At 41.7% G+C, this 18,464-nt stretch overlaps 1 long non-coding RNA gene and 1 pseudogene across 1 annotated transcript in view; one reads left to right on the plus strand and one right to left on the minus strand.

The window, feature by feature from the left end:
• LOC143273717 (uncharacterized) overlaps positions 1 to 18,464 on the plus strand; it is a 33,658-nt gene that overhangs the window by 13,374 nt on the left and 1,820 nt on the right. The window contains exon 2 of the long non-coding RNA XR_013051903.1: positions 15,155 to 15,228. This is a non-coding gene — a long non-coding RNA (uncharacterized LOC143273717). The remainder of the gene's footprint in view (positions 1 to 15,154; positions 15,229 to 18,464) is intronic.
• LOC102910290 (RNA-binding motif protein, X chromosome-like) lies at positions 17,174 to 18,365 on the minus strand (annotated as a pseudogene).

Here is an 18,464-nt window from a genome sequence, read left to right on the forward strand (position 1 = left end):
CTTTAGCTATTCTATCTGAAAACGCCCGGTAGCTGCCAGGGTAGCATTAAATATGGAAATGTCAAAATGACCATGGTCTCGGTGATAAAAGGAAAAGCAGGAGCTTGTTGTAAAAACAAGTCTTTAACTATGCTTCTGCCTCAGGTTCACTGACCTTGAGGCTCCAGGTTTTTCTTTACAATCATCGTTGGCTCCACCCCCTGGGACAATGAACCCTGTTTGGTTAGGTGTGGGGAGAGTTCTCCTTTGAAGGTATTGTGCTTTATTGTGATGAGGTCTGGTTCTCAGATCTTCCTGGGCATCTTTTAAAAAATGGCTTTCCTGTAGACAACAGTGGTGGAAAAACAACCACAACCAAAACAAACATTCAGAAGAGCTCATTTGGAAGATTTTAGTAGCTACTTATTTTTGCCAAATCATTTAATTGCCTTTCCTTTGCTTCAGAAGCAAGGTGGGGCAATGAACCAACTCCTACTGATTTCAATGGACCAAAAGTTTGTTTCTCTCTGCCACTTCAGGTGGACTGAAAAGTACAAATCGAGAATCTGTATCCTAGGGGAACTACACTTGTATAAGTGACATTTGCTGGAAACTTCCAGGTTTGTAAGTAGCAATGTATTTGGGTTTGAAGTATTCTCTGGATCAGCTCTCAGCCCTCTGACCATGTGTTCAGCATATGATATATAAAAAGCTAACCTTGGCTTCCGTGTGGAACATCTATACATTGAATTAATAAAAGAATTAATGTAGTCTTTATAAGCCCCTTGGTAAGAAGGAATGTGTTTATCTATAACATACTTTGAGTGAGGTTTTAATGGAATGTAGATATTAATATCTTAATATTAAGATATTAATATTATCTTAGCTACACTGTCTAGCTCACGTCTCTCTCTGCCCACTAGTTTGTGTTCACTAACAAATGAAATGGGCTCATTTATCAGTGCTAACAATCCCATTTCTTCTAGCACCACTGTCTAGCTTTTAAAATAGGAAGTAAGAAGAAAAGCAAGGCAAACCGGGTCTGGAGAGGTGGCTTAGTGGACGAGAGGGAGAGGCTTAGGAATGAGACACACTCCTGGTAGGCACACAGACAGATAGGGACATGGGCCTTGGCTAGGTAATAAGATGGCCAGTTTCTTCCTCACCCTCCTGACCTGAGACAAAAGCCTGGCAGCTTAAAACAAAGGTCTTGTAGGCCTTTGTCTCCCACCAGCAGGCTCCTGCCTAAGGAACTGACTCAACCAGTTCTAGGCTGGATCAGGACATGTTACTCAACAGTTCTGGGCCCATCAGCCATCCTGTCTGTCTTTAAACTGACAAGCCCTAAATTAAGAGAAGAAAATTCTCCAGACATTTAAAAAAACAAAAACAAAAACAACCCAGCCCTTGAGAAGAGAGACTGGTATATTTCCGCTTCTGCAGTCGCTTTGTGAAGGGTCTTCCCTGCTTCCTTCCCCACCCCAGCAAACAGCTCACTTCAACTGTGGATTCTGTCTGCTGCGGTCCCAAGTGTTTGGGGTTTCTCTGCTGCTACGTGTGGGGCTCAACAGCTCTTTAATTCTTTAACTGGCAGAAAAAACAATCTGGTCAAGGTCATTTTTCGGGGCATTTGCTGTTCTTCCTGAAGACAGGGGTTCAGTTTCTAGTACCCACATGGCAGCTCACAACCATCTGTAATTCCAGTTTCAGGGCATCTGACGTTCTCTTCTAACCTCCTTGGATACCAAGCATGCTTGTGGTGCATGGACATGGACATAGGCAAAAAAAAAAAAAAAAAAAAAAAAAAAAAAAAAAAAAATTAAAGTTGAAAGAAAAAAAAAACCAGGACAAACAATAAGAAACCCCAACATTTTAAAGTAGTAGTAGTAATTTAATGATTATTTAGATTTGGGGCTTTTTTCTTCTAAAAAGTAAAACTCACCTCCCCACATATCCAGTTGGGACAGGCGGGCCTCCCCGTTCAGCTGTGTTTGCAGAGAGCCACACTGTGTCCACTGTCCCTGCTTCCCCTGACCAGTCCTACTACGCACTCCAAGAGTTCAGTGAGGAGTCAAGAGCTTCCTAGGAATGTGTCACTGCCTGTGAATGTGACAGATATTCTCGGCCATTTTCAAAGGGTGCTTAGTGAGAAGAAGAAAAAGAAATAAAGCGACTCAGAAATAAAAACAAGCACGTAGTGAGTGCTTCTTCTATGCCAGACATTTCATGGGCACATATTTTTATTTAACCTGACTGTGCTGTGTATATTCTCACCTTATTTCAATAGCTCAAGGATCAGAGAGGCACAGGGAGGCTGAGGAAGACCTGGGTGTACTTGACACTGGAGCCCAGGATGCTTCACTGAAACCCTGCTTGTGCGGACTCACGGGAATCAGCCCGCTTCCTATTGGACCTTGGGTTTACAAAACGAATCAGCAAGGAGAGAGTCAGTAATCTGGGTGGATCCACTCAATCATGGAAAGGAATCACTGTATTGGCACCTCAAAATAATCATGCCTACTTTTTTTTTTTAAAAAGACTATAACCATCTTAGGAATGCTCATATTGTCAGTGATTATCTCTGGCCCATAAAAAACAAACTTTCCATTAATTTTTGGATTAGTTGAGAAAATAAGATTGGTGGGCTCACAAATTCACCTTCTGGATTTTTTATTTTTGTTTTTGTTTTTGTTTTTAATTGTAAAACAGCAAGGGGAGAAGAAAGGTGAGCATTTCAGAAATTGCTTCTGAACCCTCCACACTCTCTTACAGTGCACATTGCATATCTTAGCAGGTGCGGAGCGTTAACAAGTTTGGTTTAGAAAGAAGAGTCAAGGGATTACATGAAACAGATGGGGAAGACCAGGCTGTGTAGGGAGAAATGAGGAGAAGTTTGCTGTTGCTATGTCCTTCATCCTGGATTTGGGTCTACCGCCTCTGTGGCTTTCTGGGGGCTTATGGAGTGATCTGATAGGGTACAGATGTTCAGGTAGCCAATCATACTGTATGGCCTCTTTGCTTGCTTCCTCCGTAAAACTTCAGTGACCTGCTCCATCTGAAATATTGTGTTAGACCCTGAAAGCAGAGCAGCCTCCACTTACTGGGTGTGACTTAAAACAGGGAACACATTCTGACTCTGCTTGTCAGCTCCGTCGGTTACTTTCTTTATCGCTATGATAAAATCTCTAACAGAGACAACCTATAGTCCATGAAGGTGGGAAAGACACTGCGTTAGGAGCTCGAGACTGTCAAGAAGCAGAGGGAAGAGCAAAGCTGTTCCCCGTTCCATCTCTCCTCGTCTGTGTTTATTCAGTCCAGATCCTAGCATGCGATGGTGCCACCCACACTCAGGATGCGTTTTCTTTTTTCATTTCAACCTCTCTGGAAACACTTAGACACATCCGGAGGTATGTGTTTTTGGTGGTTCCAAATCCAGTCAAGTTGAAGACAATTAGCCATCATACTATTGAAGGCTTTGTGGGGGACACAAAAAGGACCAAGTATGTTATGACGTTATAACGTTATCTGAACTTAGTAGTTATGAAAGTACAACTGTTAAACAATGGGAGATATGTATGTATCTAGTACCTACGTACGTATGAATTTATCTATCATCTATCTATCTTAGTCATCATCATCTGTCATCTCTCTATCTATTCTGATTAGAGAAAAAGAACCCTGCTTTTTCCTTCTAAAGATTCAGTTAAGAATTGTTGAATCTACTGAGGACTTGTACTCAACTACCTTTAATAGATATGTAAATGCATATCTATTCCTAATGTGCAAGGTGAATGCAAAAGTTTATAAAAAGCGGGCAATAAACTTAATAAGGTGTTATATAATATGCAGAATAAATATTAGTACAGTACACGAACCTAAATGACAGCAACAAATTATAAAGCTTAGCATGCAATTAAAATCACTAATGGAGCAGTGTACAGAGAAAACGGGCTCCTTCTTAGTCACAGAGCGGTGATGTGGTGTCAGAGCCCCACCTGAACTAATGGCACCTCTTCGCTTATTTTTAAACACTCTGCCTGTCATGCATGAGCTATACTTCATGGGTTCTAATGTGCATCTCACATGCTAATAAAATTTACCCTTGAGTCAGAATGATCCTCATAACCAGGAGACCATCTTCAAGTCTGCGCTTTGGAGAAAGTCTTCCGCCATGATACTTAGGAACACATGGCTCACGGTGGACCCGCCATGATCAACTTGCCAACACTGTGGGAGAGTTAAAGCTTAGGGACCAAATTGCTGGCTGCAAAGGTCAATGCTCAATTCTCCTGCTCTAAAAATTGTCATGCCCTAAGTTGGTTCGTGGGGTTTTTCCATTTGTTTTTTGTTTTTTTTTTTTGTTATATTTTTTCATTTAGTATTGAACAAGATTGGGTTTTCTTGGCTCCATGCTTTTGTGCCTAACATGATTTGGCCTGTCTGTATCATTCACTTCATCATCCATGGGTACAGACCTTACTCATATTTCAAGACCTAGGTTAAATGCTATCTGCTCCGTACAACACTCCTCTGATCCTCCTGTCTGGAAATAATCCCTGTTTTCTCTAAAATTTTGCAGCATTTTATTTGTACTTCATTACTGATTTTCACTATGGAAAGCATTACATAATTGCTGTCCATTTTGTATATTTTATAACTACATTCTATAAAGTACACAACGATTTTTAGATATACTTTATCCCTTTCCTTGGGTCAGTAGTGGGGTGAAACCTATCAGAATTCAGTATGGAAACAAAGATATGCCAGCTTTGATTTCAAAACCAGATATAAATATTTACTGAAAGCTTAGTGCTTAAGTGGAAGATATTCGAAAGATGATGGAATGGCTTTGTACTCTTCAATGGCATCGTACATAGAGATGTCCTTTCTATATGTAATTTTAAATGTCAACATCTGTCAACTTTACTGAAGAGAGAAACAGCCCTGTAAGTGGAAGGCTTTCAGTCCATCCCTACAATTGAATGGGAAGAAAGCAATGTCCTCTTCCATCCAAGAAGACAAAGCTCACAGAGTTCATTCAGAAAAAAAGTGGGAAATGTGATGGAAGGGAGTCTGGGTTACTCATCTTAGAAGCAGAAGTTGTTTGGGTTTCTGTGGCCCTTGAGGTGTGCTGCTGAGAGTGTTGTCAAGAGCACATGCTTGTGAGAGTAATTAACACACAGCATCCAGATCCTGCAACTTGGGGGTATCCTCAGCATTGGGTGTTTGCTCTTCTAGGACTGCTCTAAGATTTTTGATATGAAACTTATGAATGGACAATAATAAGAGTGTGCTTACCAGTGAGTGGCTTGGCCGAAATCTCTGAGATTTAAAACCTAGAAGCCAAAGAACTACTTGAAATGTGTGTGTGTATGTGTGGTGTGTGTGTGTGTGTGTGTGTGTGTGTGTGTGTGTGTGTGTGTGTGTGTGTATGAATATATATATATTCCTCTATAAGGCAGCTGGTGCAGAACCAGACCACTTCTGCCCAATACAGAACACTACTGGACATCCTTAGCTCTGGAGTGTTCCTGTCCTGGCTGAAACTTGGTTGAGCTGCCCAGCTGCCCACCCTTTAGTCTACAGCTCTCTCTTCTTGCTTCCCTTCCTTTCTGCTCTTCTTTCACAGTGTCAGAGCAGTTCTGTGATGTGGTCTTTCCATTATTGCTCTCTCTTTTTTTTCTCTTTATAAATATTTAAATTGCTTTGGAAATTTCATACATGAGTGTTATATTTACATAATTTCCCCTCCCCTCTTTTTCCCCTCCACCTCTTCTCGTGTCCTCCAACTCCATCTCAAATTCATGACCTATTTTCTTGAATTATTGCTACACATTTATATATATATATATATATAAATACATATATATATGTATATTTACCTATGTACACATTTATATGTGTACATTATACATACATAGGGGTATGTATAAATACAGCCTGTCTAGTCTTTGGTGTTGCTTCTATGTATATGTGTTTAGAGTTGATTTCTTAGGATTGGATAACCCATGGGGGGCCCAATCCCTGGAGAAGACTGAGTCTCCCTCTTTCAGCAGCCACTAAATGTAGATATGTAAATGTAAATGCATGTAGCTCTTTATCTAAAGAAATCTTATGAGATTTCCCTTATCCACATGAGCAAGTCAGCTGATGATGTCACTGTGCAAGCCTTGTTTATTAAGTACACATACTATTGAGATTTCATGGGCACAGCTCCCCTGCCATCCGTAGAAGAAACAACTCACAATAGACCTCCTGTTCCTCTGGCTCTTATGATCTTTCCACCCCCTCTTCCGTGACACTGTCTGAGACTTAGGAGTTAGAGCTGTGTTGTAGACATATCAGTTGGTTCTGAGCACCCCCCGCCCCCCCCCCGCCCATGGTCGGTTTTTCTCTGTACCTGTTGTGTTTTCGAAATGATCTCTATCTGTTACAAAAAATGAGGGGTGAGAACTATACTTCTCTGTGGGTATAGGGACACAATGCAGTTAGAAATTATACAGTTAGAAATTAGAAAAGGGGCAGTAGGTTCTCCTCTAGGGTCCACGACCTCACCAGCCATGTGTCATTAGCTAGGTCTACACTACCAAGAATTCTCTCTTAAATCCAATCAGATGGATCTTGGTTATGCCCACCATATAAATGTCATTGGTGTGCCCTTGGGGATATCTTGCTGTTCTGGTCATAGGTTTTACAGCTCTTGAGGACTGTTGCTTGCTTACCTCCCTAACTCCCACCTAACTCCTAATACTATGAGAAGTAGCCATCAGGAAGGAATCATCCAGGTCAGTCACAGCTAGATTTCCCCAAATTCTGTCTGAAGTATGTGGTATCTTCAGCAACAAGGTCTTACTTTCCAGTTCTGCAAGGCACCAACAACAATGGCAATATTATTTTGGGAGTTTCTTTGGCTTCCCCAACCAACAACTTAAGAGGTTTTGCATGCCTGGCACTAGGGTTTTTGTTAGATAGTCTATGGTTCTTGGGGTTCACCCCTAAATGATCATATATGAATTGTTCCAAAAGCGGGTTTCCGTGTGATATTTCCATACATGTATGCATGCACTTTGGTCAAAGCACTTCTCAAACCTCGCTTCCCTCTTCCTATTCTGATAGTTAACCCCTTCCCCCCAATGATGCTTCTCCGTCTCTGTCCTTTTATTCTTAATCTTTATTCTGTATATGAGAGCTGTCAGTTTCTCTGAGTCTAGCATATTTTGCTTGGATCTTATGTCTCATTCTGTCTCTGTATCCACCAGAGATAGAATAAGCATGCCAGGACCAGCAGAAGGTACAGCTGGCCATCACATTGACCAAGCATGATGGCAAAGTTATACCAAATGCCCACACCCAGGAGTTCACCCTTCCCATGATTTGTTTGATGACCAGTTTTGCTCACTTCTTTCTGTTCTGGATCGCACAGATATAGGATTAACCATAGCAGAAGAGATGATTGCTTAAACAGAAATTACCTTTGTGAGGATGCTGAATGATTGCTTTTTCATCTTGTGTTATATCCCTGAAGATTGTTCAAGTGAATGTTTCCAAACTCTTAGGAAACTGGCATCTCAAAAGATCTCTTTTAGGACCTTTTCCATTTTTTAAAAAGTTGATTCCTTTCTTCTATCAAGGTTAATTAATAAACATAAATTACAGATGGAAGTAATTCTGGGGGCTGGACCCTCTGAAGTGAACAGGCAAAGCATGTCTTGGACAGCATTATGGAATGCTGACTCATTGCAGCCATGGAATAGAGGGTTGGGAAGAAAGTCAGGGCTCCCGACCCACAGGCAGTGGCAGACAGGGTGCCTCAAAGACGTGGGCTTCCTTCATAATCCAGCAAATTCTGCAGGTGGGAGAAATACTTGATATTATATGTATTTTGGTTAAACTCTGACTTGTTCATCTCGGCATTTATTTTAAGCTGGTCTTTTAAATACAAAACAATTACCAGGTCTCTAGGGGTTGGAAAACTGTGGGCTAGGTCCAGCCACTGCTGAGTTAAGTAAATCCAGTCTTATTGGAGTTTAAGTGCCTACCGACAGGGGCATGTCTGTGTGTTCTTTCCTGCACACCCAAGAATCAAGTCATGATAGATGAGTCTGCTCTGTAAGTCTTAAGATCTTTACTATTAGACATTTTACAGAAAAAAAACAAATGTGTTGACTTGAAAACTAAATATTTTCACTCTGTTGACCTATTTAATGTGAAAAAAAACATGTAAAAATGTATCAAAATAAGCAGCCAGAAACATGTTTGCTACTTATCTAATCACACCTAATTTTTTACTGAACTTGCATACTTGATATATAGTATTCCTTTAACATTTTGAACATGCCCTCAAATAAACCACGCATGCAAAATAGCACAGTTGTCCCCAAATTGTATTTTTGTGATCACACAATTGTCCCACTGGAGTCTAGTGTGACAGACCAGACCTCTCTGCATGGCTTCTAGCACCAGAGCTTGTGCCTTCCCTCATCATCTCTATTTATAGCCTTTCCTTAATTTTCACTTTCCACCTTCCTCAAGATTGCCTTCCTGGTTCTGTAATTAAGAAGAAACTATTTCTGGGTTGTAAGAATCTTCCTAGTTGCAGAAGTATTACCAGACTTGGATGGGGTGGGGGGTGGCTACATAAGGCTGCCGGATCCAAACTTACTTTTTTTAAAAAAAAGCAGGGTCTCACTCTATAGCCTCAGTCCTCCTGCCTCAGTTTCCCACATCCTGAGATTAAATTATGCATACAAACTGGTTCTCGACAAGGAGACCAGAGTGGATTTCAGAACTCATGGGTGAAACCCAGGCTATAATTACAAGGGTGACACCATTTTTTAATGGTTGGGTTTTCAAATCCCAACTGTACCTTCTCAGGATCTGGAAACACCCACCCTCCACCCTGCCTCCAGTGGATATTGTTCTAATATTGTGATCTATTGCTCTTTTCAGCACCAGGCATACACCAAATGGGACATTACTTAGAGATTTGCTGCCCAGATAATTCGAGAGCAAGCTTGCTTGGCCAGTTCTCCTTTGGGGAAGTTTTGTTCTGATTTTTCTCTGTGTGACACTCTGTCAGCTACTCTTTTGAATTTGCTAGTGGGTATGACCTCCAAGGTTGACCAGCTGCTAGATTTGTGTGGCTGTTATTTCTGGGCACCAGTGGTAAGCACTCACTGTAGGTTCTATGACTACCTTTTTTGAGTTTGTACCCTTATTCCTTTGCTTCCTATGTTCACCCTTTTCCATAATCACAGAAAGAGGTGAAGATATATCTGGGCTTTCAAACCATGAATATGCTCATAGGAGTGAGAACAAATATCTATTTCTGGCAACTTCTCACTATCAAACAAACTCGAATGTTATTTTTGTACTGTGTATGTTTACATCAGCTCTCCTCTTTTTGGTGATATAGTGAATCCTTTCTTGCCTAGATTCAGCTATTGCGACCAGCTGTAATTATTATTACTTTTCTTTGCTTTGGATATTTGCATCCTGGTGGCCTGCTTTCAGTCAGACCTATTGTGTTCCCGGCGCATCTCTTGTCATCCTGGAAGGGTTTGGATTTTCTGGACCCCAGTTTGGATCATTGCCAGCCTAATTTTTCATGCCTTTAAGACACAAAGTCAGACACCTTCAAGGCTCCTGGTGCCTTTGAGCATGACTTGAAAGCATCATCTATGATTTATGCGAGCTTGTAAATGCAAAGTGGGCACACAGGGCCAAGGGTTCCATACAGGGCTGGGAAAGGCTGTTTTGTTTGAGCAAGGTCTCACTTATAACCTAGGTGGGTCTCCAACTTGCAATCCTCCTGCTTCAGCCTTCTGAGTACTGAGATTACAGGCGCATAGTACCACAGTGAGGTGAAAAAACTTTCTTAAAAAGAAAAAGTGCTTATAAATGTGTTTCCAAGTTTTTAATTGATAATACTACACTTTTCATGATGTTTGAAAAAACATGAAACAAATTTCACAAATTAGTTTTGCAAACCTGGAATTTCTTTTTCTGTCTGGGATCAATGGTCTCCCTGCTGGTGTGGTAAAATTTGTGGGCTTGTTCACCTGGCCCTCACTCCTTGTTTTCTCTCTGCTATTCCTCTCACACTTCCTGTGAGGATTATTGTCCTCCTTTTGTGTGGTTTTCTGGGTGGTCATACACAGTGCTCCATCTTCTTAGCCATGCTCCTGGGAGGGACTATCCTGCATGCCTAGAACTGAGACAAAGCATTGGAATTTAGCCCTGTGTGAGTAGCTTTATACTGAGAAGACATCACTTGATATAGCAATGAGGTGGGGCCATCTTATTCATAAAGTGTGTGGCCTTTTTTGAGGTGTCCACTTTGGTATTTGTGCTATGTATTTGTGTGGAGTTATTTACTGATATGGGGAAATGGCAGATCATGATGTGATCATTGAACAAAAGGCCTGTGCCCTGACCCTACAGTTCTCTCAAGTTCCTCAAGATGGGTCTTCATAAGACAGTGGTGTACTGGGACAGTTTGATCTTGTTGAAGGTTTTACTTTTTACTGATCAGTGGAGGGCTGTGTTCCGAGGTGACCTTAAATTTTGCTGGGCTAACTTGCTAAATAAACAGTAAACAGTCTTGATGACCATGAGGTCACGTCTAGCTTGAGTGCACTTTGTTCTTCAGCACACTACTGCTGATTCAGACTTGGCTTTTCAAGTGACTTCTGTTTGTTGGGTCTGATGTGCCAGGCACTGTAATAAATGTTTTGTAAAAGATATCTCCAGTTTCCACCAATGCTTTCGGTAGACTTTGTTACCATTTATAGACGAGAGCATATGATCCAAGGCTCAGTGATTCCTGAAAGGTCTTCTTATGTCTTCTGATTATTATCCAGTTGACAGCAATCCCAGTTCCACACATTTTATAGATATATAATATATATATTATATATATAATGATATATATATATACATATATATATATCACATATAAGGTCTATGTGCCTCTAACAATTGGTCTTTGCTGAAATCTCAAAACTGTACTGAGCTGAAGGTAGAACGTATGCATACAGTAGCAGCTAGTTTTCTTTTTCTTCTTTTTTTGGAGGTAGGGGTGGGGGACGGATTTCGAGACAGGGTTTCTCTGTGTAGCTTTGGACCCTGTTCTGGAACTTGCTTTGTAAACCAGGCTGGCCTCTAACTCACAGAGATCCATCTCCCTCTGCCTCCCAAGTGCTGGGATTAAAGGCGTGCACCACCACTGCCAGGCGCAGCTGGTTTTCTTAAGTTCTGCTGCTGTTGGCAACTTCTGACTCCATCACTGTCTCCCAAACAGCCTTCTCTCCATTCTTTATGAATTACATAGAGGGTAACATGAGCAAAGTTTGAGAATTACAGTTCCAAGGCTTGGGTGACAGATCTCTGACCACTTCAACTGAAATTTCTCCACTTCATTTTAGTGAGAAAACGTTAGATTTTAGAGTGTCAGGTTTTCCAGCCCTCGCAGTTTATTTAGTGACTTTGGTCTTACAGCTGGTGAGTGGTGGCTTCCATTCCAAAACGTGAGTTGTTTTTACTTTTATTCTTTCTTGGTCTAGACCTCCTTCACATAGCCATGGTCAGCTTTCCCAAGGGCCAAAGTAAACCAATCCAAATACATAGAATACTGATCACTTCCACAGTGTGACTCAAACAAGAATTTTGTTGTGTGTTTAGCTAAGTGACTGTGCCCCTTCTTAGTGGAGGGCTCCACTGAGCAAACCAAACAAGACCTTGATCAGTAATGGAATAAAGACAAGATATGCCTGCTTAGCCCTCATTCCAATACTTCTCAACCCCCTTGGTTTTTATTATAGTCAATATTATAGTCAACAACCAATATCTTTACTTTAAAACTTTTAAGTGTGTGTGTGTGTGTGTGTGTGTGTGTGTGTGTGTGTGTGTGTGTGTGTGTGTGTGTGTGGTTGTGTACACAGATATGAGCATGGCATACACGTGGAGGTCAGATAACAGCCTTGAGTGTAGGCCCTTACTTTCTACCTTATTTGAGATGGGGTCTTTTTATTGTTGTCCATATGCCCCCCTAGCTGGTCTGAGAGTTTCTGGGGGCTTCTCTTATTTCTGCCTTCCAATTTCCCCAATGGAGTATTGGGATTAGAGATATACCTTACTATGCCTGCATTCCTATGGAGTCTAGGGATTAGAACTCAAGTATTCATGCTTGAATAGCAAGTGATTTACCCACTATCCATCTCTCTAGCCCCTCAGTATTTTTTGTAGGACAAGATGACAGTACCCTTTGCTTTCTTCCCCTTTTTTTCATTTGTTAATAGTCATCCGATCTTGTCAAAAATATTGTGTAAATGTGAGATCCTCTATGCCACTATACCATAGCTTCCTTCACTGAAAGGGTTGCATTCCAGTTGTCTTCCATAGAAGCCCATGATGTAGACTCTGCACATCTAGATCCTCGGAGCCCTTGGCTTTGCTGCTAGAGGGTGCAGAGCAGAGTGAAGTTGGGTGGTCATGATGGCCACAGACCTGGTTGTAGAACATCTCTGAGGGAGAAGGGAGGTTGGCAGTGGCAGTTTTAGTGCCTGACTAAAGCTGCAATGGAACTCTTCCAACCAAGGGTTTGAGATTAAATCATTACATATAAAATGCCCACGGGAGTCATTTATGGACCACTTCAAATATAAAGCTAAAAAAGAGTCCTTTCTTCAACCTAGTGATGAGAGCAGACTTCTACCACAAAGAATTCTCAGCCTGAAAGGAGGCCATAAACTACAGTTATGTCATATCAGAGCAGGCTGAAGGCAGGGGCCATGAGATCCAGAAGTTTCAAAGGTTTCACATCAGTTGATTAAAGCAATTTGTTTCATGTTGTAAAACAATGGACCTCCAGAAGCTCCAGGTACTGCCGCATGAGGATGTTATGCTCATCAGGGTGTGCTGGAGGTGGAGGGGGGGGGGCGGTGAGGACAAGATGGATCTATCAGAAAGTAGGACAAAAGTAGAGTCACTCCTGGGCATTTCTTATCCACTGCTCTTTCACACAGACTTTGAACTCTGGACTCTACAGATAATACATCACAGTGGAGAGACGAGTTGAAAGAACTGTGAGGGGTCAATAATGCATGAGGAGGGAAGAGCAAGACAAGGCCAGAGGTCAGGTAGGGAAGCATATATCTCTGATACCTACACCTGGAAGGCTGAGGCTAGATGATGGATCAGGAGTTCAAGGCCAGTCTACACTATACCGTAGGTTCAAAGACAGCCTGAGCTACATAAGTATACCCTCTTCTCACCCTGTCCTAATTGATTATTTTATCAACTTGATACACACTACAGTCACCTGGGAGGAGGGAACAACAGCTGAGGAACTGCTCCCACCTGACTGGCCTACAGGCAAGTCTGTAGTGCCTTTTCTTGATTAATGACTGAAGTCTGAGGGCCCAGTCCACTCTCAGGGGCACCACCCCTGGACAGGGTCCTGGCTTAAAGAGCAAACATGGGCCACCTTTCCTAGAAAAGTATGGAAACTACCCCTCATGGGAAAAAAAAATAAAAGCCTCTCTTTGCAGCAAGTGGAAACAACTGCGCACAAACACAGAGATCAACAGATTGTGAGGAGCCCAACCCCAACAGAGAAATCTGCATCACAGTTCCTGCGTCTCAGGGACTGAAGAGGAGGCAGAAACATTGTAAGACTCTGAATACCAAGAAGTCTGCTGTGAAAACAGTCTCTCCTAGAAATGGCTGCATAGACAAGATGGGAGCAAGGGCAATCTCAGTGGACAGGTTAACGTGGACGAGGGAAATTTTCAAGGGATCTCACCCCGAGACCAAGAACTATTAGCAACTAGTGACTGCTTAGAGGAGAATGGCCTTTCCCAGAGGTTAGCTCCCTTATTGGCTATTCAATGAAGAGTGCTCAGCCTTGAAAGCACATACATGCTAATAGCAAAAAATAGCAACTCAGCAGGTTGTATATATATATATATATATATATATATACACACACACATATATATAATTGCACATGTGCTTGCACACACACAGGCACACACGCACAAGTAAGGATAATAATTAAAGAAAAAGAGGAAATCAACTTGAGAGTGGGAGAGGGACATGGGAGGCGCCGGAAGGAAGAAAGGGAAAAGGAAATTATGTAATTCTATCTCAATTAAAACCTGTGTAAAAAATTAAAAAGTACTGAGCAAGCCACAGAGAGCCAGGCAATAAACAGCACTCCTCCGTGGTCTCTGCTTCAGGGCCTGCCTCTAGGCTTCTGCTTGAGTTCCTGAGCTGGCTTTCCTAGATGATGGACTGTAATCTGGAAGCCAAATAAACTCTTTCCTCCACAGGTTGCAACAGTGCCACATAACGAGGACACCACCACAAAAAAGCCAATACCCCATAAATAAACAAAAATTAGAAACACACAAATATGAAAGGAGATAAAATCCCTGTAAGCTTGAAGAAGTCAACAACTGTGTGAGGTGGTTGTGTCCTCAACACAATGTTCTGACAGGGCATCTTCACTGAGCTGTATAAAGGCTATCTTTTTATTCATATGGTATCAGTGTCTTCACAGGTTGAGAGTTTATTCAACTACAGACATTCAGGAGCCAAGAGCTTGAGGTCTGAGCATCAGTTCTGCAACTATAGTGATGCTCTTTGCTCATACTCTTTGCTAACTATAGATTTGAAAGTGGTCAGTGCCTTACCCACACAGGTTGGGTCATCCCATTTGGTAGTAAGTAACTCAGGGTAAGCAACAAAATTATAAATAGACAGATCAGATTATATATATTTTAAGATCAAATGAAAGAAGGGCACTTTGTAAGAAAAAGACCATATCAACAAAGACTGAACCAACATGAAAATCCAGAGTGGCTGGGATCCCCAGTGTAGGTGATGGCTTTGGAAAACCACAGTGAGATTATGCTTACCTGGTGTACCAGCTCTTGTGTAATGGACAGGGTCTTGAGGGGAAGGCATTAGCAGTGGCTTCCCTATCAAATAGCACACTTAGCCTGGGAGAGAAACATTATGGGTCTCTCACAGCCAAGAGGAGACAGTGTTTCCTTGAAAACATTCTCACTGCTCACTCACAGGATCCTGATTTCTAAATTGGTTTCAATTAAATATATTTTTCCCTTCGAAGAAGCAACATTCACCTGTAATCTTTCCTAACTATTGGCAGATCTGATGCTACAGCACTCCACACCTTCCCAGTGGCTGCAATTACACACATCAAGTTTCAGAATGGACCACAAGGTAAGAGTCTAGAGGTAAAAGGCTACCACTTATGGTCCCCATTTTGCTCTCAGGTGTCACAGCCTTTTATTGTGGGGAGTTATTTAGAGACACAGTCACTGGCTAACAAAACCATCTGTTAGTTAACAACGACAAAATATGAGGTTGTTTCAGAATGACACGGGGGCATTTCAAGTGAAGAGGCAGGGTTGCCAAGTATCCTTTCCCTCCAGCCTTTCCTTGTTAATGAAGAATGCGCTTGTTATCAAAGCCAGTTTGGCAAATGTGCTTTCACCTCTTACCTATCTAGAAATCAAAGCTGCCTGGGGAGTTATTTGAGGGTATGGTCTTCCTTTGGAGTCCAGCTTGCTCCAGTCGCCCTAACAGAATTGTATATGTGCATCAAGGAAACAATACGGTCTTTATGCGGTTCCACCAACACAGCCTACTCACAACATGGTAGATGTTGGGAAAGCAAAAACAGTCTCACCAGGCAGAGTCGGTGAAATTCTTCACCTTTGTGCTTTCTTGCCCTGCTCTATTATTTTTTCAGAGAGGAGGGGTGGGAGATGAAAAATCTCTGCTCCCCTGCTTTTCCCTCAGCCAGATAGTTTCTCAAATCAGCTAAATATAACTCCATTTATTGTCATGCTAAAACGTTCTATTTAGCTGTGTTTAACTGGATATCATGATTCCATGGGCCGACCTTTCACTCCTGGGAAGTCCTTTTAAATTCAATCCCCAGCAAAGGAAAATCCTTCCAATTCGTTGGCTGTGAAAGGTCACAAGTGGGATGTGTTTTGATGGTATCTGCTTATGGTTCAGTTCTCAGTAAACCCGAGCACTAACGGGGCCTCAATTGTCCTTTGTTGTGGGAGTCTGAGTTTTAAGAAGCCTGGGAGAGCAGAGAGGGAGACCTGGGGCTGGGTTGCTGGCATCAGCCGATGGCGCACAAAGGTACTAGCTGAAAGGTGAGGCGTATGGAGCTAAGTAAGGTCGATGCCGCCTCCCTTCTGAGCTGATGGGGAGTTCAGACGAAAATATATGGTTTCTCTCCATTTCATTTGATCTCTTTAAAAGGGACATTTCCCACTTTCTGGGAGGCAAAGAGGGCTTAGGTGAGGTTAGGAGAGGAACTAGAAGTGTGTGAACCAGTCAAGAGGAAATTGGAGTATCCTGAACATTTATCCATCTCAGGGGTTCAGAGCTTAAATCCAGTGTTTCAAGCTTGAATGTTCCCTTTTCAGGAAGGTTCTCCCTGCTCAGGTCAGTACTACTTCAGTCTGTCTGGGCTTCTGCACATCCATCATACTGATTCTTTTCATGGAAATAAAATATTAATATCCATTAAATTCTGTAAAATGTCTCAATACTTGTAAAAAATCTCATTAAGAAAGTCATGTTTTGTCAAAAAAATGTTCTGAGTTTGATCAAATTTGAAGAGTTTAATGGGTAGGACACTAAAGGTTTTAGGTTATGTGGGATTTTCTTTTGTTGTTGGTTTTGTTTTTTATTCCTATTTCAACTTTCTAGTCACTCTATGGCATAATCTTTCAACCAAAAACTTAAATTTAACTTACTTAAAAAACTTCAATTTAACTTAATAAAACTCATTTTTAACCTACAAGTAGAAAGTAGCTGGTTACATTCTTCAGGACACACACACACACACACACACACACACACACACACACACACACACACACACACCAGAATCCACCCCTCTCCATGTGTGAAGAAGGCAAGCATTCTTCCACAGTACTTTGCTTATGTGTCTGCGGAAGTTTTCACCACAGGGCTACTTTTTTACATTTCTCCTTCTACCAGCTCCCTGAAGGCAGCAGCAGGCCTCCTTTGCTTTCCTGTGGCTCTAAGCTGTAGAATCTTCTCAGAAGGGGAGCTTTTACCTTCCCATCCCAGCCAGATAAGCAGTTAGATTGCTTCCTCCATTAGACGGAGGTGGTCCTTATGTGTGGGCTGCACTGCGTGAGTCACTGGAACTCTCAGGATGATCGGAATGGTCACCATCCAACTGCATCCACCTCCATTGCTGTAGCCTCTTGATGGGTAGCCATCATGTGAACTAGTATGAAGTATAATCTCTTGGCCGTGGTGCATGATCTTTGGTCTCAGCAGAGTTTGGGTAATCTCTTCTTGAATAGCTGTGTTTAGTAGAATATCAGTCATCTCTCGGGGACAAATACATGTCTCTATGAGACAGCAGGAGTTCCTTCGCAGCTACTGTAGCATCTCTTTCACCTGACACAGGGGCGCTTCCTCCCATTCCATTGCTGCTGAAAACTGGTCTTAAAGGTCCTGATCTTTTAGGAGTATGACCTCCACTTTGTGGTGGTACTCTTTTTACTTAGAGAAGTCCCCTCAAAGAATTCATGCTAAAATGTGTGGAAGAGCCACTGTCATCCATGTGTCTTCCAAGTGACTAGAGGCAGCTCCTCTGGTTGGTCCACTTCCTCTCTTCTTCCTCAAAGACCTCTAGGAGGACCTCTACTTTTTGGAGGTGGTCCACATCTACCACATTCAAATGATGGTTTAGTGGCTTGCTCCACCTTGATGGCTTATCATCTAAGGACATTCCATTCATGCCTCTGACAGCATCCTTTGCATCTGCTGGGCTTCCAAAAGTGATAAAAGCAAATCCTCTTGATTATTGGTTTCTTGGTCATTTATCTAAAATACTGGCACCAGTGACAGCTGCCAGGTCTCAGAACTGAACAGAAATGACACTAGGATTACTGTACAAGGGCTTGCAAGAGAGACAGGAACAAAGGCTGAAGAGGTGCACTAACTTCTTTCTAAATTCGAGTCTTCTATGGCTGTTTGATTGACAGGTCCTAGATTTATTTGTGTGTCTTCTCAGCTAAAGAATTGTGGGTCTTCTTGTTTGTCTTCCAGGCAAAAATGTTTCCAAAATATTACACATGTATTTTTTGTTATTCTCATATGACTGTTATAGGGAAAGTTTTTTTTTTTTTTTTTTTTTTTTTTTTTTTTTTTTTTTAAAGGCTAAGCAAATAAGAACAAGCTGGGAATATCAAACTTACACAGCAATGCTAGGGAGGTTTGGTAGAACAACAGGTCGGTGTCATGTAAAATCCTTGAGAGATGGATGAATATAGCTAGTGTGTTTACCTCACCATTTTCATGTAACCTGCACTTTAGTACTGAGGAGCTCTGGTATAGCCATATGGAATTTCTTCTTAAAAAAAAAAACTTTATTCTCTTTTTGTGTCTTTAAA

Source organism: Peromyscus maniculatus, chromosome 6 (assembly GCF_049852395.1).
Source record: "Peromyscus maniculatus bairdii isolate BWxNUB_F1_BW_parent chromosome 6, HU_Pman_BW_mat_3.1, whole genome shotgun sequence".
In the NCBI taxonomy this organism is placed as follows: domain Eukaryota; kingdom Metazoa; phylum Chordata; class Mammalia; order Rodentia; family Cricetidae; genus Peromyscus; species Peromyscus maniculatus.